This window comes from Hetaerina americana, unplaced genomic scaffold, assembly GCF_022747635.1.
Source record: "Hetaerina americana unplaced genomic scaffold, ioHetAmer1.1.p SCAF_9, whole genome shotgun sequence".
NCBI classification, from domain to species: Eukaryota; Metazoa; Arthropoda; class Insecta; order Odonata; family Calopterygidae; genus Hetaerina; species Hetaerina americana.
Window position 1 is genome coordinate 52,604,439 of NW_027287538.1, and position 26,084 is coordinate 52,630,522.

Genomic DNA, 26,084 nt, shown 5'->3' on the forward strand with positions numbered 1-26,084 from the left:
TAAATTGGAAGGGAATCTCTTCAGCATTGTTGTTGAAAATGCATTATTAACCCCATCGTTCTACGGTAGGAGAGATCATGTCAATAAAATTAGATAGATTTAGTGTAGAACAGATAGATTCAAGATGTTATTTTTTCGATGAACGATAAGGGATCCGAATAATGTTGTCTGATCGCGCTAGGGGGAAATTCGGCTGTGTTAAAATTAGTGTGGTGTGCCGTCACCTCCTGCCACACACCATAGCGGCGGCGTGCAGGGTACCATGTGCGAATGCAAATAGATTAAATCACAGAGTTCTAAATGACATTCATCTCAAATAAGCGATTGTTTTCCTATTGCTGCTGTATAAATACGTGTGTAAAACGTGGTTTGTATATAAAGTATCGGAAAATTTTTCGTATAAATAAATTTTATTTCAGATATTGCTAATAAAATCTCCTAAGTACATCCCTTGAGCGTCGTCAAACTATTGTCAGCGGCTTTTCCACGACTCGAAGGCTCCCTGGTAGGCGGATTCCAGGAGGGGTACGCGAGCTAGTTTCTTTGATGGCACTCAGGGTCCCATGGTGGTGTCCTTTAAGGGAGGATTTTACTTTTGGGAATAGAAAATAGTCTGCTGGAGCCAAATCTGGCCTGAGTGATAGGGGTCACTTTCGGGTCAAAATTGGTCTGGTGTGTTTTCACCCCTTGCCACACACCGCATCGGTGTCCTGCTGGATATTAAAATATCTTTTGAATATCCACATTGAAAGGGGTCCCCCGGTAACTTTCGATGAGATGCGCATTGCAAAGGCGCGGGATTTTTCTTTACTGTTCAACTTCTATCAATCAGGTTACTAATAAGATAAAAATACCGGAAAAGCTAATCAGTACCCATTGATAAAATAATTGACAACCAAAAACTTCACAAATCCAAATCGGAAAGTTATACACGAATAGTGTCGATGGAAGTAAAAAATCGTTTTTCTTACACAGGAATAGTAAATAAATTAAACCACCGTAAATCGGTAAACAGTTAATCATTGCCTCGGCTGATAACTATAATACATTAAAGTTTGTTTCTGGAAATAGGTAGGTGCTTGAATGGAATCACTTAATGACGTCAATGCACGCCAGAGGTCTTTGAGCGATTAGTTTTATGGGTAGGAACATTAAAATTCTACGATTATTATACTGAAGAATTTACACGTTTTCGATTATTTTGCGTGCACATATTTTAGTCACTACTAAAAAGACAACCTGGCATCGCAGACTACGATAAACTGATCTTCAATTCCGAATAAAATTTACCTTCGTTCATTCCGTCCCAACATTGTTGCCCTTTCCCTGCCCATACCTCGCATGCCTTACGTCCTTCCCTCTATCGCAGTCTTTACTTATCAAACCAGTTGAAAAATATAAAAAAATTCGCGGCCAGCTTGTCACCTCACATGTCGTTCGAAACGTAACTGTTGTGGCGGCGTCGATGGGTTGGGTCCCGCTACTTCTCCCGCGCAAAAAGTAATGGTACGTGTATTATCAGCTGCCCGTCCACGCCGAGAGCGGAGAAATGAAACCTGACAACGCGCTGCTTGGCCCGCCGGGGTGTCGACATTTCCCACTCCCCAGTTGCCCTCGCGGCACGCCTTCACCACCACTGCGAACGTCCATCCTCTCGCCTTTGTTTTTTCCCTAGCCCTCTCCCTAGCGCCCTCCACAGTGGAGTGCAATACTTGGGGTGACCGTCGCGCCGCGCCGAGACTCATCAAGAACACTACCTTTGGACTTTTGTAATCAGGATTGGGCATTGGGATGTATGATACGTAGCTACCGTTCGTCATCAGTCCGTATAGATATTATCATTTTTATATTGACAAAAATTTAATAATGAAAAGAACCAGACAAAAGAAAAAAGAGGTAAAGAACTCATTCTGGTCCCGCAAAGCAAAAAAAAACTAAGGACTTGTCGGTAGGTTTCAAGGTACCTATTTAGGTACACAAAACGTGGTTGTTTTCATTTGTTTAATAGTCTACCGGTTTGGGTAAGTTTTATGATGGAACCTGGCACCACAAACTTCAAAATTACCTTAAATTAAATACTTGATACTGTAATTACTGATTATTTAGCTATGTATCATTTCTATCTCCTTTAATTCCAACCAAAATGCCTATTCTTTTCCTCCATCCATCTCGAATTTCCAGCATTCTACCCTTTACTGCCGCAATTCCATTGCCTCCCAGGATATCTCGCATATACTTATCCTGCTCTCCTCAAATTTTCCCAAAACAATCTTTCCCTACCATGCATAGAACTTCACCGCTTGTTTTTCTTTCCGTACATTTTATTTTCTCCATTCTTCGACACACCCAAACCTAAAAAGCGTCCTACATGTACGTGTAGGCTGAACGTATTTATCTTCCCATCTCAACGAACAAGTTTCTCAATCATACAAAACTGCCTTCCATGTTAAAATTTTCACTGTTCTTTTCTTTACATCTTTACGTAAGATTTATTCATCAATTCTTGCCCTTGTGCAAACGTTTCTTTACATGAACCATTGATCTTTTCAATACCTCCACCACTCTCTCCACTCTCATCTAAAACACTTTCCAATAATACGCGAACAATTTAACCTGTTATAATTTGTATTCCCAAACTTTAATTACTGAGTCTTCCTATTTCTTTAGAATTTCATTACCTTCGTTTTCTTATTATTAATTCAGATGCCATATCTTTCACATTGATTTTGCTAAGTAATTATTGTCAAAATAGTTAGTAAATCAGTCAATCGATGGATTGACTGATTTACTAACTATTTTGGTAATCCGTTCATCAGATTTGAAGAGTTCCCCACTTACTTTCATTTCAGCCCTGCACATGTCTCTTTACTATTTCCTCCGAATATCTATAATAAAGTATTGGTAATAATGTACCCTCATTCTTACTCCCCTGACTAGCTCAGCTCATCCTCACTCTTCATTCGTTATCCGCAGCTGTGCAGTTCAAAAACAAGTCCAGGCTGTGGATAAGTCGTCTATCAATCCGGCATACTTTATTTTGAAAAATGTTCATTATTTGCCCCCAGTTGCTCCAACTCCTTCTAAAAATTCACGAAGCATACAGATAAGTCCTGATTGTAATCATTATTCCTTTCCACATGATTTTTGTTATGGTCTCTCGTATACTCTTTCGGTTTCCCTTTCTCAATCGAAACCAATCCTTTCTAAAGAATTCATTTGTTCTATTCTTCTTCTTTTGTAGATGACCCTAACTGATACCATACCCGCGCTTCAAATCAAACATTAGGCCAACAGTCCTCACATATTGCCGTCTTTCCCATTTGGGGTAGATTTCAATACAGATGTAGTCTTTCGGCTAAACATGGTTTTGCATTCACAAAGCTAGTGTCAACATTTGCAATTAATTGTAAAAGGTAAAAAATGCATTAAAAATAATACACACATTTTAAAGTTAAATTTACCCGATTTAAGATATAGTGCATATAATTGTTTTACCCTTAATCATAACAAATTCTAATTTTTCTCTACTACGCCACTAAGACTAAGACTAACTCCATGGGAAAAATATTGAGTAATACTGGAACCATTGCCGTTTTCTACAGAATATTTTATTGATAACTCCCATTTACGAGTATGTTACATCGTAAACGAGAATTCACTGTGTCAAGTCAATTTACATGTCTAATCGTAACACCAGTGTTTCTATTTTAATGAGTTAGGTAAATTACTGAACAATAAGTCTACCAGAAAAGCATGTTAGTAAAATCTATATGCATACAATTATTCCATAAAAACTTGATAATTATGGTATCGAATATTTCCAGAGTATCGAAAGTATCGCTAATTTAGTTTTGATATTTGACGTGATACGTTAGTCTTTAAAAGTATTTTAAATAGATACGCTGATAGCGGTTGACACCTTGCCATGCTTTAAGCATTACCGGTTACGCAATAGCTAGTGTGCGAATGCTGGAACAAAGCACTTGGATCTCTTCCACAGGTTTATTTACACGTTTACTGTTCCATGGACACGATGCGCTTAACCACACTGCGACATAATATATTGATGTGTGCACCCTGGAATAATTGTTTAAAAATTAAATGCAATTACTTATGTTAACAATCCAATGGAGGTTTTCATTAAAATCTAATCTACTTAGCAAATTTAAATATAGAGAGAGGATTGGAAAAAGAATTCCACTGGTTTGGAACTTGAGTCGATACAGAATTACATCTACATATAAAATTGAATCAATATATTGAATTGTTATATCAACAGTCTTCCTTCATATTTTCCATCGCAGAGCTTGACCGGGAAAGCATTATTCGTCTGTCCAAAAACGCACGAATAATCTAAACGATGACTACACGAGTCGGGGTGTACACAAGAATAACGGACTGACCATGGATTGGCGTCACAATATTTATTGCATATTACACGGATAAATATGTTTGCGGAAATATTTTAAGAAGGTTCTAACACCCTAGTTCTACACACATACTTATATCAAAGACGAATTCATTCGTCTGCAGGTCCTTGTCATATTTCATTATTCGAACTGTGTATTTTCGTGAATTGAAGGTATCAATCTTTTTTTTGCTAATAGGTAAATATTTGCAACGGGAACGTAGTGTTCCGGCATACCTCTGATGTAACCTTTGGTTATTGGAGAAACTTGTTTCAATTGTTCACTCCCGCACGTGTGGGAGAGATCACCCCACGTAGATTACCAATATTAATAGATTTATGAATTTCCACAGACTTTATTTTTAAAATACCTCGCATCATCAGGTACCTGATGTTAGTAAAATCAATAAACAATCATTTGAGGTACCAACAGGTACCTGATGATGTCGCAAGTCGGCGAAACGACTTTTATCTTAAAAATAAAGTCTGTGGAAAAGAACAAATCTTTTAACATGGATATCAAATGCTTCCATGAAGTGACCAATGAAACCGTAGTCTCAAACATTATCATACAAGTTATAACGACTCAGTTTTTTTAAAAATACTGACGTCAACCAAACAATTCCTAATTCGGACCAGATAATGCTTTCAGAACCTGTTCAGACGAACACTAGGTGAGCATAAGCATTGGACGACCTAAGGCATTTGTTTGGCTGCTTTCGTTATAAAATAAATGGGAGTGAACAAAATTTGCAAGTTAGTAAAGGTTGCCAGTTTTTTGCTAACCCGAAAAAAATTTCTATTTGCTTGCCTCAAATAATATTTAAGTTCAATATTTTTGGTGATATGAAAATATTTATTTGTTTTTTCGAATTGTAACAACTTGAGTTTGTTCTATCAGAATGAAATCAATCAAGGAGTCGTTAAATAAAAATCATATTAGTTTTTGAATATTTAAATGCTTTTTCGAAATGGCTGCATTATTGAAATTACGACACAAGCTCCAGTTTAGGATGCATTACTGTTAATTAAAAATACGTTTAGCCTATAGGACCGTGTCAACAAATATTACTCATAGGTATATCGAAAAAGTAGTTTAACTATGCAATTGAAAATATTTTCTCAGGATCCAACCTTTTCAACCTGAACAAGAGGTAGGCAGACGTGTTCGTTACCGTGCACAGGGTTCTGTGATGTGCCAAGCATAATTTCTCACTGGTAAAGTTGTCACTGGAGAATTGCGTCAACCCGCTAAAAATTTATATTCAGGAACTTTCTGTGGTGTCTTAAACACCCATAGCAGGAACATCGATAACCTATGAAGAATAATTTGGTAGCGCTACTCGTAAAAACGCATCTCAGCATAACCGGTTCCATTGCGTGGAAATAAAAGCGTCGTTATATTTGCAATACCATTGTGTCGAATTTTGTCGGACTAATTCTGGTCGGAGGAACGCTACAGTTAGTAATCTATTTTCCTTCTAGGGTGGATTTTACTAGAACTTCCACAATCTTTACAACCTCTCGCCGACTTCGTATTGCTAGAGTTACAAATGCAAAAAAGCAAATACTGCTAAAATATTATTTCTTTTAATATCTCTCTGATGAGATTTTTACAGTACAAAGGATCAAATTGATAATCCTAAAAACTATAATGTTGAGAATTATTCAGCTCACAGGGCACTGTGTGGAGAAGGGCTAAACTGCGCCACAACTTATTTATATATTGCCAAGTACTATTTATGAAAAAAAGATACGTATATTCATTCCTCTCGAGTGCACGACTTCGGTAGCCGTGAAAATATGGGATGAGGATTGATATCTGATGAGGCTATCAGATGTGATACCGAGGTGAAAGTAATCATCTCAACTAAGAAAGGCTTTAGCGTCTTAAAAATTGTAGTCAAAGAATTAATACTTCGTTAACTTGATTTAAAAACATAAATTGTTAATGGTTAAATTTAGCATTTGTCTCGTATCTACAGAAAACAGGAAGGAGAGGAAAGAGCGCACTGGTTCACACATGCCCCAAATTGCGGTAATAATTAAAAATGCTCAGTGGTGAAACTGACAATCCAATTTGGTGTTCATTCTGGATCCCTTATTCTCTTCCAATAATGTAAGTCGATGACCAGTCAGGTTTTTCGCTGCAATTCCTTTCTCTCCCTAATAAAATCTTCACTCAAACCACCCACCGATCCTTAATGATCCACATCTCCATCGTAATCGCGCGCAATACTGCTACTGGAAAAGAAAGGTGACGGTAACCGTCCATTCACGAGATCAAATGGCATCATTTGGGGAATCAAAAGGACAGCCGGCTGATATTTTGAAAGCATTTATCCATATTTATCGAAGTGCACCGACAGACTTGATTTACTAGATATCGATATCAACACGCTCATGCATTTCATAATGGCACGCTGTTTGACACAAACATGGTACACGGAAAAAACGAGATGTTCCTCGACAAAGAGGATCACCAACTGTAGCCTTTGTGAAAGGAAAATGATATGAACATGAAATTAATAGCCCAAAGATATCACCTTCTTAGGACATAATTAGAATGCTTCCATTCCTAGCAATTGGGTAAATGACATAACCTCACGTTCGTTCGATTTGATTCAACATGGACAACTGTTACCGATGATAAGTATGTATGTATTACCTACATGCATTTGATACCACATCTTTCGACACCAACGACCGTTTTTACACCCTTCCAAGTTTCTACTCCTAGCCGACGATGTGAATGTTACATTTCCTTCTTGTAGGGTCAACAGATAACAGCGTACATGGATCTACGTGAGTTACGGAAGTTCAGCCTTTATAACTAGTGATGAAGCAGCGATAAAATGTAACGAACGCCGTAGCTAGTTGTCTCTGATCCCGAGGTAATGTTACAGCTGCACGCCTATCAGCAACATTTTAGTAGGTAAAAAATACTCAACGCTTTGATTGGCTCAATAATTATGTGTTATGCAAAATACAATACAGGTAGGTACTTAATATTGGCAGCGTATAAAAATAAAAGTTATATTTGGTATATTTGAACACGTTCATGAAGAAAAATTCGGCATTAACTGGGGATGGACAATCGTAAATAGTCATTTACTCACTTTATTTATTTAAATTCCGTTTGAATGTATTCTTCACCCGATTATAAATAAACAACAATTATACTTTGAGAATACTTGGTTATTAGTTCAGCTCGAGGTAGCGATTCCACGCCCTTAAACCTAGATAAGCTGTTTATTTCACTCGGATAGAGAGTTATTTTGCTTGATTATTTAAATTATTGCACATATGCCAGAAATAAACAACAAAGTTCCCAAGCTATTTTTCAAATAAAGATGGTAAAAACTACTTATATCATATTCATCTTAGTAGACAATGATTAATTTGATTTCAAATATGTCATTTCCCCCCTTGAATTAGCTATGATGAATTGAACATTTTGCTGGTTTATTTTTCTATCAAATGCGTCATTATCATAGGTACAAAAATAATTTATTTGGCACGCATTCCAACCAATATCCTGATTATACAAGTACATTTCCAGAAATATATTTCGTTCCATGAATCTAGATGTCCACTTCATACAAGTCCTACTTCAGTGTAGGTACAAACGGAATTATATATAATATTCGGGTATCCCACAAATGAAGATAGCATTTATGCAGGGAGGTAAAGCCTTGTTCATACGATCCTATCTACCGCTGCGAATAGGTCTCGCGCCTTCTCTCCTCCTCATAAATCATCGCATGGCGGCGTTCGTGCCCGAAGCGGAATCCGAGCCCACGGCCATTGAATGGTCAGTTGATCGGCGCATAGTGCGCCACCTATCCGGTTAACCAGACCTCCATGAATGAACACGGGAAATGAATGTTCACTTCGATTTGGCGTCACACTTTGCCAGCTGGATAAGTCTCCCCACCAGAGCGGAGCGGAACTTTATGGTGCGCCAATCAGAGACGAGGTTTCGTATTGCTGGTTGGGCTTAAGGCTGAAATAACACAAAGTGCTGAGAACGAGACCCTGATTGGTGGACCGTAACATCACCGCTCGCTGTATCGGAGGAATTTAACCCCCTCGGACGAGCGCTACTTCCTTTTACGACCGGCTGGTCCTTTTGCTGGAGGAAAGAAAGACTAAGGTTAGGAATGAATCATTATACCACTAGGACGAGGTTATCAACAGCTGAACATCAAATCATTCCAAATCAAGCCAGGTGGATTAGCATTTAACTGCCGTTGCCTCGTTTATCGTTAATAAATATGAATATAAATTCATAAAAAGCATGGTAGGAAGCACAGAACGCACTAAAATATATGTACTTTCATTATTTTTTGTGTTAAAAGTCATAAAAATATTTGCAAAAGTAACATTTCTCCAAATATAAAGCCACTCTTCCCGGTCTGATTTGCAAAGAGGACAGTGTACGTATACTTGCTGAGTTAAACGTCCCTTACTCACATCGTCCATGGATACTGGTCCTTCTGCCTAGTGCGGTTATGGTAATAAACTCAGTTATACAAGAATGAAGAAACCATATATTTGCAAATGGTCTCGGGCATTATCCTGCAAATTTCCAATCGGCAATGCTGGCCTAATGAGGTATGGTTACCTCATCTTAAGCAACGACCATTAAGGTATGAAATGAAAAAATCACGGGAGAAATTTTCGACAGTTACCCTAGAACAATTATCTGATAACTGAAAGCATATGATGAGGAACTAATATTAACCACGCACGCTCAATGATGGACATCGAAGGGCCTCATCCATATCGAATAGAGTACCAGCTGTTAAGAATTCAATAATTCCATCCGATAGCACAGCCATATATCTAGAAATTTATGATAAACCCTCTATATTTTTCAGAAAATCTTTCAATTTGATATTACGGCGCAATGGCGACGCCATGTGATTGTGGTACCTAGTAGGTTAGCTACATGGCCAACCTTTGATGGGTGATTTTTCTCTGAGAACGCTCAGGTTCTGCTTGCGGGCTACAGTATACATCGGTCTGAATTAAAGCAAAATGTCGGACGCCACCGATCATCCCAATTTCCTTGGATTAACCTCTTAAATCGGTGGACTAATATTTTTATCGGAACGAATATCTTTGCTTCATATAACTGACGAAGGATTATGGGCTAGCATGCCCTTACTACATAATAGAAATGCATTTTGGAAAAAAGTTAAATCATTGATCATAGAAAGGATATCAAAAAAATATTAAGAAATAAGTTTTTAGTAGCGGTGACTAATGCCCTTGTTCATTTTGACCGCGAAATTACCAATAGGTTTTTAATATGATGATAGCCGAAGTGCGATTTTAGACCAACCCATTGAAAAACCAAGCTTCGGCATTTGCCTCCTGGCGAATATGGCCAAAGGGTCCACTTTTGACGTCGAATACGACGGAAGGTACTATACTATATACTGATAGAAAAGTACCTACGCCAAATAGCTTAAATATAATTTAACAATGCTACGGATATAATGCTGAACGAAAGCATCGATTCCATAGTAAAGCATCATGCAAGGTCTGCATGCCGTTTCTTTAAAAGCAAGTGCTAAGTTGAGTATATATTAAAAAAATATATTTAATATGACTGGTGATCCAAAGGACCTAATGTTTACAATTTCCTGAAACTTGCGGGAGAATGAGGAACGCGTAATGGTTTTGCCGGAATTTCTCCTTTGACCGATAAGTTCAGCTTTGGACTCCCTAAGGTGAATTAGAAATTCATTGAATATCGTTATAAAATGTTAAATGAAATATATATATATATATATATATATATATATATATATATATATATATTCCCGGACCAATCTCTGGGCACCGGCAGCTCCACCCAAGCTATCCCTTTTCCTTATATCTGTTTCTGTATATATGAGTATTTATTCGCCGTTTGGCGGTATTTCGTGTTTGAATGTGTATTTGGCCAATGAGGCTCATCTCTTTCTTCTGGCTATGCGTGCCACGAAACGCACTGCTCCTTTCCTGTATGATGTTGTATGAATTCTAAACCAAGGACTTTTCCTCTTGTGTGTGGTGTATTTCTCCTTTGGTGGGTGAAACAGCCCCCTGACGCCATCTCTTGGCTAAAGAATCGGGGCGCTTGGCGAGATATTAGACCCACGGATCTCAGGGTAAATTACGTTTCCTCGATAGCTCACGTGGTTAAGAGCATCCACCCGGCAAGTGGAAAGATCCGAGGTTCGAGTCCCGGTCAAGGAAATATTTTTACTCTTGTGATCCGTTCGATTCCGCCTTCCCTACCTCTATTGTGTTCGTCCTTTATATGTGTTCCTATCCCTTTTCCTTATATCTGTTTCTGTATATATGAGTGTATATATATATATATATGTGCCATATATATATATATATATATATATATATATATATATATATGGCACATGGCATAACATACAACTATCCTTATATTATCCCTATATATATATATATATATAATATGTGGTGGTTTTCTACTCCTCCTACAAACAACATCATTAGCTCAATAAACCATCGTGTTTGGCATTATTGGCATGTGTTTCACGCCATAAATTTTCCTGAGGAATGACGTTTTAAATTAGACGGCGAGTTACTCTGCTGGAAACCGGGAAGGAAGGGATATGACAAGAAAAGGATAGTTGTATGTTATGCCATGTGCCATATATATATATATGGCATATATATATATATATATATATATATATATATATATATATATATATGCCATATATATATATATATATATATGGCACATGGCATAACATACAACTATCCTTTTCTTGTCATATCCCTTCCTTCCCGGTTTCCAGCAGAGTAACTCGCCGTCTAATTTAAAACGTCATTCCTCAGGAAAATTTATGGCGTGAAACACATGCCAATAATGCCAAACACGATGGTTTATTGAGCTAATGATGTTGTTTGTAGGAGGAGTAGAAAACCACCACAATCTCTCCAGCAATACGCTCAAGCTGTTATCAATATGACGCAATCCAATTGACTTCGAATTTTTTACTTTGGCATGGACATGGTGATGGCAGCGCCATGAAAAACCTCGGCGCTTTGTTTACCGCGAATTTCGTAGCTGCGGCTCAAGCGCCATTTTTGAATCAGTTTCCAGGGACAAGCAGTAACTCCAGGACGTGGGGAAACCAAGCCATACTCTTTGGAAGCGAACCCGGGGCCCTGGGAACGAGAGAAAGTCCGTCGAGGAGATCGGAGTGAAAGGAACTCGTGGAGGATGGGGGAGGTAAGATTGGGCCCGCCGAGGCACCCGATGCATCGCGCGGGGAATGAGGATCGAATGGGGCAGGGAGAGAGAAAGAGAGAGAGAAAATGGGGCCGGCATTGGCCGGGGCCATTTCGCTGCTCGCTCCCCCTCTACTCGGCACGCACTCCACTCACTCATCAAGGCTCGCCGCACCACACCGCGTGCCCTCGATTGCCTCCTCCTCCCCCCTTCCTCACACTCCTAACCGTTCTCCGTCCCTCCAGTCTCCCACTAGCACACGCTCACCGCTCTCCACTGCTCTCACCACCCCCTACCCCACCTCCCGCCCCGCCCTCGGCTACCGCAATCATCCCCCACTTTCGCACCGCCCCCCTCCCACATTTCCAGTCGCGATCGCGGGGCGGCGGCGTTGCCAAAACCACGAATGTGAAAAGGCCGCTACACTGACTGCATGGTTGAGCTGAGCATACGATTCACCAATGCATTTGCGTAATCTTGAGTTAAAATTGTAGAAGGTTAACTATATATTAGGAGACCTGGGCTGGCAGACCCTATGTCAATGTCCTTTCTCTGATTCATTAATCCTATGCCAACAGATGTCATGTTTAATTTGATAGCACTCAGCATAAATATATATATATATATATATATATATATATATATATATATATATATATATATATATATATATATATATATATATATATATGCCCGAGCACAAGTATAAATGTGAACCATTATGCCCAAAATCACTAGAGTCAATAAAAACGAACTTAAAAAAGGCATTTCCAAACTTTTATCTTTTACGTTATGGCGGCCATTCCACATTCGTCAGCCGAGAAGTCGCTGAAATGAATGGCTCAGATGCAGATGGATCCAGAGTCGATTTTCGGGGTGGATAAGACTTACAGAATCCATTGTAAAATAATTTCAGAGTTTAAGAGGACGCCTCGATAGCATAACTGTTTAAAGCAATCGACCGGATATTGAAGGATCTGGGTTTGAATCCCAGCTAAGGCGAATGATTTTTACACTCTGAAATTGTTGCATTGAAATGCACATTAGCGGATGACTCCGTTAAAAATTACTGTTGCGGCATCTCCCGCAGTTTCTTTGGACATTGTAAAATAATTTAAAATGAAACTATCAAGTCAGTGAGAATTAAAATTAAATTATTTGGGTAAAATAAATATAATGCTTTCAATTGCTAAGTAGCTCATCCTGTGAACAAGGTAAACAACTTATTGGCACGATCAAAACAAATGTCATATCATGTAAGGAGTCGTAATAAGGCTGTCTTGCTCTCACCGTCACCCATAAGATACTACCACTGGACTCACATGCCGATTCCCACAATCAATTCCCCGAATCTACACATTTATATGCGACATTACTATTATCAAAATTAACTACAATTTCGATTTTTGTTTACGCTAAGCTTTGATCAATTTCACTTTGACACTGATATTAACGCAAACAGTAGCCAAGATAGTTCACGGAAGGGTAGAACTTCCTACTTATGGCAGAAGAACTTAATAGAAAAGAGATCAAATTTGCTTTTACAGGGTTCGTCCGGAAAATAAGTGTACTGATTTTTTCCCGCCGCTCCAGGCGCGCCCAGCACCGCTCTGACGGGCTGCGATTGGAGGGGGGTATGTTGCCAAGCGACGCTGAAAAAGGCAGTCGGCTCTGAGCTGTGGTGCAGTGAGGAGCTCTGTTAACGCGAACCTCCACGCTCGACCCACGTCACGGAACGCGATGCCGAAGTTTTTGGAGCAGCGTTATTCCATCAAATTTGCGGTAAAGCTTGGGAAATCGTCTACCGAAACTGTTGGTATGATTAACCAGGCTTACGGGGAGTCAGCCATGTCCAGAAACATGATCTTTCGGTGGCACAAGATGTTCGTGGAGGGCAGAGAAGAGGTCGACGACGAACCACGGCCTGGACACCCATCAACGACACTCACCGACGAAAATGTGCGAAAAGTTCACGATGTACTGAACTCTGATCGTCGTCTTAGTGTTCGGATGATAGCAGAGCAGTGTAATGTGCCAAAAACAATAGTGCACGAGATTATTAGGGAGCATTAAAGATGCGAAAAATTTGTGCAAAGTTGGTGCCGAAAGTGCCCAGTGATGATCAAAGACTCAATCGTTTGGAAATCGCGACACAACTTGCGGATCACTGCAAAAATGATCCACATTTTTTAGAGAACTGTTCTGTTCCCGAAGATAAAGAGGAGTTTGAAAGGAACGCGATACGGGACTTTGGACGCCGTCAAAAGGCCGTGACGACGTGTCTTTGAGAGGTTCCCGATGATGCCTTCGCGGGAGCGTTCCAGGAATGGGAACGCCGCTAGAACAAATGTATCGACTCACAAGGGTCCTATTTTGAGGAATATTAGCTTAAGATATGTAAAAGTGTAATAAATTTTTTTTCCTGAGCTCAGTACACTTATGTTCCGGACGAACCCTGTATCAGTGGTGGAACTCGATGCATAAATTCTACATACAATTGTGGAACCAAAATTACCTCGCGCTCACATGACTTCATATTTATTTTATTAATTTGGGTAAGCATTGAGAATCAATGACAATAGGCTCGAAGAATGCCACCACCTTTAGGCCATCGTCGGCATGTTGGTCGCCAATTGTCATTTGCCCAAGGATTTCTCGATCAATATGCTTTTCATTCATTAATTCCGCCTCATTATTTCTCCTAGCAAACCCCTGTCTATATAATACCAGAACCTCCTCATTTGTCTTCCGTTGTGTCCATTTCACCTTTTCCATCTTTCTCCACCCCCACATTTCAAAAGCCTCAACTCTACGTCCATCCTCTTGCTTTAATTCCATATTTCCGCGCCGTACATAACTATGCTCAATATCGCAGTTTTGACGAGTCTTTTCTTAATATCCTTACTCAACGTCCCTGTCATCAACTCCCTCCTTTTTGTAAAAGGATCTTTGCCTAGTGCAATTCTTCACCTTACGTCCCTACTACTTCGGCCCTGTTGGTCAAAAACCATTCCGAGATACGTAAACTGTCATACTTGCTCTATTTTTTGCCATCCTATTTTAACGTTTAGCTTAGCCTTTCTCTTTCTGGAAAATCGTTATAAACTTTGTTTTATTTATATTGATTCTCATCCCATATCTATCGCACTGAATTTCCAATTCACTTAACAATGCTGGTATCCCCTTGGCAGACAACAAAACTATTTGTTGCTTTGTCATCAGCAAACTTAAATAATTTTACTGATACCCCACCGACATTCACTGCTATATTCAATTCTACTGATGCCTCTTTAATCATTTCCTCCACATATACGACCACAAGACGACATCGTACGTTGAACATCACCGGTGATAATGGGCAACCTTGCCCTACACCTCTTCCTAACACTGCCCATCAGGACTCCCCGTCCGCCACTTGCACCAGAGAAGTCTGACACATGTACAGGTTGCGGATTATTCTCCTGTCCCTCCAATGTATTCCTATTTCCTGCATTATACTCAAGAGTTTTTCCCAATTCAATCTATCGAACACCTTTTCGAAACCTACAAAAAAGGGGAACACGTCCTGACTGTTTTCTACATTCCTCTCGATTAGTGATCTCATTACTGCAATGGCATCGCCCCATTGCAGTAATTTATGTAATTGCATACATGAACATGACCCTTATCATGACGTTATTATGATCCCCTCTTGTTCGTGGAAAAAATGACATCTTGAATTTTTCTGTTCCACACTTAATCTCTCTAACTTTATTGGCATAATCCCTCTTACAGTTGTACGATTGGGGCAATAATACACCTTCAATGTCACTGCTAAAGAGATCTCCTTCCAATTTATGCCTGAGTTTTAATCTGTAATTTAAGCATTCATTCCGTGAGTGATTCCCAACCTAGTTTCTTAAATATTTTGGTTACGCTACTTTGTTTATCATAGCAAAAGCTACAATTGTGGGCAAGCTAAAAAAAAATTAGGATTTATTAGAAGAATACTGGGTAAATTTAATGAAAAGGTCAAAGACAAATGTTATCTACTGTTGGTTAGGCATCATTTAGAATATATTGCACGTATAGGGGATCCTCACGAAGTTGGTTAATCGCCAAATTGGATCGCGCGCAGCGTGTAGGAGCTAGATTTGTAAAACGTTGTCATGATAAACTCAGTAGCATATCCAAAATATTAGAGCAGCTAGGCTGGGAATCACTAACGGAGCGAAGGTTAAATTACAGATTGAAGCTCTTGCATAAATTGGAAGGATCTCTTTTCTTACCAAAGTTTGAGAATGAAAAAGAAAAAATCTCAGAAACACCTCTATTTACAGATATGCGAGATGTCGAGAATGAATGAGTAAATAAAAGTTTAAAAAAGATGGGGGTGGAAAAAAACTTGATCTAGATGACAATCCAAATAAGGCGTATAAAATGACTAGCGATGAGAAATTTGGCGGGTTGAGGTGTTTATTAAGATGTTAAACGACTCTAAAATGCCAAAGGAATGCAGAGAGGGGAAATTAACATACCTTTTTAAGTGCTAAGGAGACGTACCAGATTGTGGAAAGCATTGAGGAGTTCAATTGTAACACGCATTGAAGTTACGGGAGAACATTATTGAAGCATGAAATAGATAACCAATCGAACGAAGATAACCAATCAACCGAAGATAACCAATCCGAATTCATCCCAGAATAGTCAAAAATACGGACGCTTATTATAATTAAAACTCTGAATGAAAATTGCCGAAGGGTAAGAAAGGAATTTACCTTGATTCTAATATATAAAGAGAAGGTATATGATGGAGTATCAAGATATGCTCTATGGTGGGCCCAACGATGAAAAAACTATCGGTGATCTGCATACAAATTAAATTAAACAATTATGAGAGTAAAAAAACCAAAATAAGATCTGCCAGAAGGGAGAAGCAGGCGTGTACCTACATAAATACTCAACTTCAGGTTCGTACCTGTTCAATCTGATAATTGATGTCGTCACATTAGAGCTGTACTTCCTTGGTGAATGTTAATCACGGATAATATGACATTGCTAGGTAACAGAAAAGGTACAAAAGCAAGCCTAGGAAATAGACTGGCCAACCATGAGAGACAGTAAGACGGAGTATCTGAAATGTGATTTTTACGGAAAGAATAATCTGTCAGTGTTTCCTATAAACACACACACACACACACACACACACACACATATATATATATATATATATATATATATATATATATATATATATATATATATATATATATAAACTGTGGCAGGGGCACAATCACCCCCCTGCCACGCACCCTAGCGGTGGCTTTCAGGGTATCATGTAGATAGGTAGACACGCAAGTCCCCTTCCCTAAAGACACTTGACCAAATATTTCTTTTCGAGTTACGAGTACGCTAAATCACTGAAATAAAAATTTCGCCCCCCTCAAAGCGTCCTTGCAAAATAATAGCAAGTCGACAACTCGGTGCAAAAGCTCATTGAATGGGGTGATCATCTAAGAGGTATTATGCCCACTCTAAGGAGTAAGAGAGCAATGTGAGCCAGAGTTAATAATATTAGCGGGTAAAGAAACATCAATGTTCGTAAATATGGAGAGGAAATCAAGCTAGGAACAAGGGAAGGATATAATGGTCATCATACAAAATGTATTTGCCCGAAATGATACAGCGATGAATCTAGAAAAACTGATCTTGAGTTTCCAAAGAAACTGCGGGAGATGCCGCAACAGTAACTTTTAACGGAGTCATCCGCTAATGTGCATTTTAATGCAACAATTTCAGAGCGTAAAAATCATTCGCCTTGACTGGGACTCGAACCCAGATCCCTCAAGAGGACGCCTCGGTAGCTTAAGTGGCTAAAGCACTCGACCGGATATTGAGGGATCTGGGTTCGAGTCCCAGTCAAGGCGAATGATTTTTACGCTCTGAAATTGTTGCATTAAAATGATCTTGAGTTCCCTATTTCCATTCCGGGATTTTTAGAGGAAGGATTGAGTTCCAGCAATTGCCGTTTCATTAGAAACAATACGGCCCTTCCCATAAGCTTAACTACATGGCCGAACATTCATCTTTAATTTTGATTCCGATCAATTCAATACGAAATTACCAGCAAATGTCGCCCATCTCATTTTCCTATGCATAAAAATATTTATTTATTCAGGCTTCATTGCAATTAATCCTTAACTTATTTACAGTCTCAATCCCAAGTGATTCGAATGATTTCGGCTCATCCGTCATCAAGCTAGTGAATCCTCGAGCACGGCAGCGGTTTGTATGTTTCTCTGCCAAGGCGTCCATTCCCACGTGAGTTGCATTCTGTTGACACTTTCAAAGCAAGCCTCCCCGGAAGATAGCGAGACGGGGCGGGACATTTCCTTGTAGTTCATGCTCATTCTTGCGTTAGTTGTTCATAGAGAGTTTTATTTAATCAATTACCTCTTCACTTTTGTAGTTTTCAATTAATTAATAATTCTTTGCAGTACCTATATTATTTTTCTAAATAGTTCATATAACTCGCAGAGTAAATAAGATAAGATTTTAGAAGATAAGTGCAATTATTTCACCAATCAATTATCGTACTTCATTAAATATCTTACTTAATATCATACTTCTTTTAAATTTTTTATTGAATAAATATTATACTTTCAATTTACTGTACGTGTAGCATTTCAGTAAAATATTTTAATTATTTTGAAATCAGAAATAATAATGATTTAATTCGTTTTACAAAAATTACCCTGTGGCCGTATAAGAAGCCCACCAGAAAAATAATTTTCGTTTCTTTATCATGTAGTCATCTCCGGCTTTACGTGTGACCTTTAATTTTACGTTCTAAGTGAAGACTAACCATTTACTCAACAATTTGGGTGACGAAAACTTCGACTAGGCTAACAATTCATGTCCTAAACGCTCTATTGTAGCTCCAAACCTTGTTAGGTTATGCCTTCAATTCCTCTTCGCATTGACCTACGAGAGGTATGGAGAAAACATATCAAATGTTCCTCTCTGATTAGAATGAAAGCATAATCAAATCGCAGACGTATCCTACCGAAACGTGTAACATTCACCATTTCACAACAGTTATAAGCGAAAATTAAATTGAAATACACTATTTGTTATTGGTCCTACGACAGAAGCATCAGTCAAAAACATGCATGGAGATATGCAAGGTTTCCATTTATGCTTACCATTCAACGGTAACATGAAAATCAATCCATCACCAACATTGAATTCTAGACCGAATTTTTAAATACAGATCGCCTGATAGCATCCCAGAGGCTGACCCAAAATCCACAATTGTAAAAGAATCGCCCACAAAGTGAATAGCAAAAAATGTATGCATTCGTCTGTTGTGACATGAAACGGAGCATTTTATTGTAAACCTCGAATTGAGCTCCAGGGAATTTATATAATATTTTCACACTTCCACTATCTAATTACAATAAGATAAAATCTATGGTTTTATCATGGATCTTATTAAGATTGCGCGCTATTGTTATCTGTGGAATAATGATTGATCAATCGCTGACCCTCAAATTTCGCGATACGAAACGGCGGAACACGATTCCTGGTGCTACCAGGGATCATTGGCTCTAGGTCGTAAGGTACATGGTCGCCAACCGTGGACCACAGAGGTAAGTTCGCGCTACGGATAGCTCTAGTGGTAACGCATGAAAGAATCATGACCGAGCCCCTGTTCATTATGCAGAAGAACCCAAACGGCTCCTTCCAACTCTGCTGCGACTCATCTCGCAACGGAAAGTTATGTCTTCTGTGTTGTGGACAATTCATTACCTTGAGAAAATGTGTATGGCCCCAGGTACATGCTTATGTTTGCCTTAAGCAATGACATTCATAGTGCCCTGTGTGAATGCAGATATTCGCAATTAAATTATATTTGAAGGAAACTTTGTATGGCAGAAAATTATGGATAAATGCAAATGGCGGAACTTTGATATAAGAATAAGGTTTTCAAATGTTTACATGAATCTAATTGCATTCTCTTCATTTGCTACACACACGCAGATCATAATGAAATCATATTGTTAATTTTATATATATAAAATAAACGGCGCGTGTATTTATGAGGGGTTAGCAGTACAAGTATATCCAATTGTGAGTACCTTGTATTAGCAACGCCGTCGTGATTGCCTATAGAAACGTTGAATGTTCAGGATATTATGCATTTCAAAGTAATTCAAACTTTACAAATTAGTCTCCAGCATAATATACGTTTATTTTATGATGGCGTATTGCAAAAGAATAATTAAATTCCGTCAATGTCGACCATTGCACAAGGTGAAATCAAGCAAGGTCATTATAGTCAATGATGCTTGACATTTAGAAACCAGCAAGTGGTTAAGGTCGTTCAAGACCTCGGGCCAGAAGAATACCTATCAGAATTATAAAAGGAAGTACAAACAAGAATATTACAATTGAAGGACTTATTAGGATAAAAATATTTAAACTGTAACATTTAAATTAGCTTCCAGGATAGGAAGATAATTAAGAATCAGTGGTGATCGAGATACATTGCTTATGTCTGCAATTTAACGGAGTGACAATAAGGATCACAACTCGGCAATTACTTTGTCTAGAGTACTTTTAAAATCCTTCGAAATGCAGGCGAGAGTCTGTTTAATGCGGATAGGTCAGATCAGCAATCCCACTCGATTTAACCAGCCCAAATGCTTTGAAAATTTGCGAAAAATATGTTCACATGCGGTCTGGCATACTGCTAATATTCCAACTGAAAGATAATACGAACTGTAAAAAGTGGCAGCGGGATAATCTGGATCAAAAAATGAACTTACAGTGACAGTTTGGTTTCTATGTCCAAAACGCTCCCAGTCTTCCTTTTCGCTTCCCCTCCGTCAATACACTTCACTACTGCCCCCTCCCCTTTTCCTCACCGTCCTGCCTCCGCGCAGTTCTGCGCCACCAAATATGGCGACAATCACAAAATTAAGGCCTATTCTACCAGTGCCACAATTTGAACCCGAAATGATGAATGTCATCATTACCATTTTTAATCTCTCTCTTAAAGGTAGGTTTTGGACAGTCCTTAACAACTGAGTAGTATTACGTATCGTGTAGACTTCATCAAGCATAATCCCGTTTGCCCTACACCAAGTCTTTATACCGTTCTTCATATTTTCTACGCTTCTTAATATCGTCCTTAATGTATGTTCTCTTATTTCCCCTTCCCAGTTTATTCAACGTTTTCCTTTAGATTACGATCTAAAACCTCCACCATATCCATTAAATCTTCTGATTTAAATAGAGCGCTTAAAACTTCGCACTTCCAGAAGATATTTTGAAAAGGGATAGGGATAGGTAGGTACTTTGATGCAAGTTGGATGTTCAGGGAAGAAGGGTGTTGAGAACAACTCAGCGTCAAAATCAGCCTACTCTTAATGAAAGGCGCCAAGGGGCCCATAACTGAACGTCCTTTCCGACGGCTGGTGTATTCCACTTGAAGTGCTTTCCACACAGCTCCCCAACTAGCGATTGGGTTGCCTCTACAAACTGCTGCCACCACCGGGATTCCAACTCGGACCCTTGGGGTGGCAAGGCAGCACAATAGCAATCGCACCAGCCTGATCTATTCGCAGGAATTGAATGCCACAACAAGGCGACCGTATTTAGTCTTCTTAATTGGTGAGCATTCTGCGAAGCAATTTTCAGATTCCATTTTTTCACATTCGGTGCGCATGAATTTGTGCAATACTCTATTTTAACAAAGGAAACATTTTCATCTTGGTGAATTAAATGGGGTTAAGAGTGCCTTTTATTTGCAGTGAAGGGCGTAGAACTGTTTTTATCCCTATGACTGGATAATAGGTGAGGATTTCACTCCAGAAAGTGGATTAGGAGTTAGAACTCTCAGTTATTGAATAGAGGGTTGAATTCACATCCAGGTGCCACCTCTTCAAATCTTCTTTACCAAAGCTGGGTACTTTTCGGGTGTAAGGTCTTTCTGGGAAAGCCACCCACGTGAATACACCACACATACTTCATACAAGAACCAAAAAACTAACTGAATATGTAATTTTTACAGAGCTTGTGATTAGTATAGGGGCGTAGTAGCTCAATTAATAGAGCTCCGGCCTACTGGCCTTAGTGTCCGGACTCGATTTTGTGTAACGCCTCTGCACACAGCCTGCTTCACCAATGTTGTATGGTTATTCTAAATACAATACACGTATCGTTCTGAGATCCCAAAGAAACCACACGCGTATAGGAATTACGACAGAAACCGTCCCCAAATCTGTGAATTTCACACCTCGTAGGACAGAATTAGGGGCGTGGTAGTATAGTGGTTAGATCACTAGGTCTAATCGGAGGTACCGGGTTCGATTCCCAGCGAAGCCTCTGGGCACCCCCATGTGACCCGAGTTCTATCATTTTTCGGCTACCAGCAATTCCTAGAAATACCACGGGAAGAAACTGCCTCCCTTTCCCGATGCACATACTTATTTCACACGTCTTTGGTCTTATTCACCGTATTGGGTGAGCTCTCTCCTCGCTTATCAAACCAACCTATGGGGTGATCATTGCGGTTTTTTCGCTTCAGCCGTCACGGCTATCGCTCCCACATACCGACCTAGCAGCGGGAAATTTCCAGGGGGAGGGGTGTGCGGATCCCTCCCACTTGGCAACGTGGTCGTCTTGGGGCAGGCATATATCCTCGCCCTCGATTCCTGCGGCTTCCGCGAGAGTTTCTCAAGGAGCGCGCACCGCTGTCGGTCGACCTTCATCGGTGGGGCGGCTCGGGCGTTTGTTTCGCGCGGGGAAAGACGGCGCTCGAGGGGATATTGGGAGGAGGAGGGTCACCTCCGCGGCCCGTGCGTGCGCCTTAGTGTCCGTCAGGTGAAGGGAGGGGGGAAGTAGTGTTGGCCCGCGGGAGCAATATATCGTGATGCATCGTCCCATCACGCAGCCGATTCCGTACAACGTCCGCGGGCTCGTCCGTGCCTCAGTTTCCTACAAAATGGGTCGCCTTGCCTACCTAACCCAACAGTCAATTCCGACGCTTTTCTAAAAGTTTTACATCTGATGGTTTAAATTAGCGCTCGCCAACCGGGTAGTCTGCGAGAAACGATTAGTAGTCCAAAGATAAATTTCAAACAAGCCCAAACAAATATTGCACGAACAATGGTGTTCCATTTTTAAAAGTTTTCATTTTTTAATTACGATTAAACAAGTGGAAATACCATTCATACCAATAAACTGGAATTTATAAAACCATAATTTTACTAACTAAGTCACTTGTTAGAAGAATCATGTTAGCGAGATTTAAAATTGTGAGTTTAGAGACCAATAAAGGGAGGTCCGAATGGTTGAAGACCGCTGGATTAGATCAACAGCAGATCTTTGCAAGTGAGACAGTTGACCGCAAAACATAAACTATTGCTACAAATACGAATTTGCAAAGACCCAACGGCATACAAAAACTGTGCGCAGAGGTTGCTCGTTTGCTAGTTGGGCTAGGTATGCTAGCTAGTACGTTGACTCAAAATTTTGCAAAAGAAAACCATTTTCAAATTTATGATTGCCTGGCTTTATGGACTAATCTCCAATTTCAATCGGAACCGACCGTTTAGTAAATTTTCCTACACATGTTTACACAATGTTTTACTCGCAATGGAAGCTGAGAACAGTATGTAGAAAACAGGAAAATCATCGTTTGATCCCACCGATCTACAATTTTTAGGCGTTCGGATTCTCAATCTCAATTGCTGAATTTGCTAAAAGAGACAACAAAAGTCATGCATCGTAAAAATTGAGAGCGGATCTTTATTTACTGATTAGGATACCGGAAAAGACCACGGTGCACACAAGATAAGAATATTTTCAATCCACTCAATTCTTAACCAAAATCTTGAAGTTTTTGCTCAAGTTAGACTTAAAGAGACCGGATTTTTAATGCACAAATATTAACGAAGAATTGCTTTTTTACTAGTAAGCGAGCATTGTTTTCATATAGATAAAAATTCATTAATTAATAAATGCATAAATTGGAAAAATTATATTTTTTGTCTCCAGTTCTAAAATGATATTCATTCAATGAAAACACAATAACTTGTTTTTTCCGTTTTTAAATATAACATTTAACCTTTTACCACTAAAATAAAACACATAATCATGTTAGGAGCTTGGCTTCACATTGAATAAGTTAATTTTGATCGTTAGTCAGCCGTTTTCTTTTCCACCTTCCTCACAAAGTCTTTGTCCCTTAAACAATATATGCATCAAAAAGAAATGTCTGAACAAGATCGAGTAAACGACAGGGCATAAAAGAGCACTCCTTCCCTCATCACTTCATGGCAGCGATATTTGCATATGCCAGGGTAAGGGCAAATGTAGGCTAAAGGAGAATGCGGACACTTTAGAAGTGTGTGCGATAGTATTATTACTGGCAGGATATGGCCATGGAAGAATGTGGACTAGATGACCGATAAAAGACAAGTACGAATGAAGTGGACTACGAGAATCGAATCATCAAACAGATACGTATGACCGAGGAGTGAATATTGTGAGATGAAATCGAAGACTGCGAAAGTCAAAGGTGAATGCGGTTCCAATGCAAAGAAAATTCTCAGAAACATATTCCAAGAAATATTTTCAAAGAATGTCTCAGGAAAAAAGAAGATCATGTATGAATGTATCAGGTACATGCAAAGGAGTACAAAATGAGACTTGATAATTACCTTTTCAGTATTTATTATGTTCATTTTTTACGAATATAAGGAATTTTCATGTGAATGAATGCAAGGAGTCCTAGAATGGTCAAACTAGGACTGTGGTTAGCTATCACTCCTGATTTACAACACAAAGGTATTGAACCCTCAATCTTCCCTAAATGAAAAGTAAAAATTACAGTCAATTGACAAACTGAACAATGGCACCATTTAATTAATGGAAGCCAAAAGCGTCACTTTACCGTTAATTACTAAACTTAATTCAACGTCCCAATTAAATGGGATATTAGGGAACGAAAGTTATCTCTGACTCAGCTATCGAGCGACTAAAATCTGTTAGCACCCCTAATAGACATGCTAATTTCTAAAACTTTACATTTTCAGCATAAAATTGAACAATGATCTATTGCATTATTTATGAGTCAAAAACTATAAACACAACTTCAAAGTGCGTCTTTTAATTTAAGTTACTCGTACAAACGAAGGAAAAAATGAACAAAAAGAAACATGCAATTAACTTTCACGAAATAATCCTTCATTAACTGTAAAAGTTAATTACTTCGCTTCGCTGTACCAGGAATGTAAGCATAAAAGCCGTGTATTACTCACCTGCCTTGATTAAAAGATATTATAACTAGAAAAAACTATTACTAATAAGTAGAGGAGTACTTGAATTCCTACGAGTTCTACTTTCAGGCATTAAGCAAATGGTGCCAATAAAAAACGCAGGAAGAAGGACACGTAATAAAACTTTTTTTCACCTATCTTTATAAGGATTGAGTATCAAAATAAGTGTATGTTCTCAAAAGGTCCCCAACAGTCGAATAGAAAGTGCGAACTCCTTCAATGGACAAGGTAAGCAAAGCATACGAGGACTAAGGAAAATTCGACAAGATAAAAAACCAAAAAATGCCATTATCATTACTACCATACTGTCCTGCAAGAACAGGACACTAGTAAGATCACTTTAGCAAAAGGAAAGATATCCGTGGGAAATATGGCCATCAATTTTAATATAATTCATTCAATTTTTAAAATTGATTTTAATTGAAATGCTTGCCTCTTACAAAAAACAAGACATAATTTATCGTGGATAATCATTTCCAACAAAAAGCATTATTTAATACGGGTTGTCAGTAATACCCCTCAGACTAGAAGAAAGGGTGCCCTCCACCGCGATGATAAGCTTGATCTCACTTCTATGGCCCACTAAACGAGGTCTGTTCAGAAAATAACAGAATTTTATTTTTTAAATTTTTGCTTTCAAACGCTCAGATTTTTTGTCATTTCCCCTTTCAAAATATTCCCTTCCTCTCTTCATATACTTGTCCCAGCAAAGTTTACAGTTCGCAAAGCAGTCCTGATAAGCTTCTCATGAAGTATCCATCATTACCTGTGACGAATTTTAATGCCACCACTGGTGTAAAAAGCGTGCTTTTAGCACTGATTTTCAATTCAGTAATTGGAAACAATCACCGGCAGACAGGTCTGGGGCAGAGGGAGGTAAGGAAAGGGCAGATATGTTATGCTTGGCTCAAAACTGGCGAATTTACGAGGCTGAATGAGCAGGCAGTGTCATGACGAGTGACAATTAAGTGTCTCGCAACAATTTCGGTCCATTTTTTCCAATTTTCTTTTCCATTCTCGTCACCTGTTATGAACCTTTGCCTGAATGTTTTGACATTGTAGGCTTCTCCAAGAA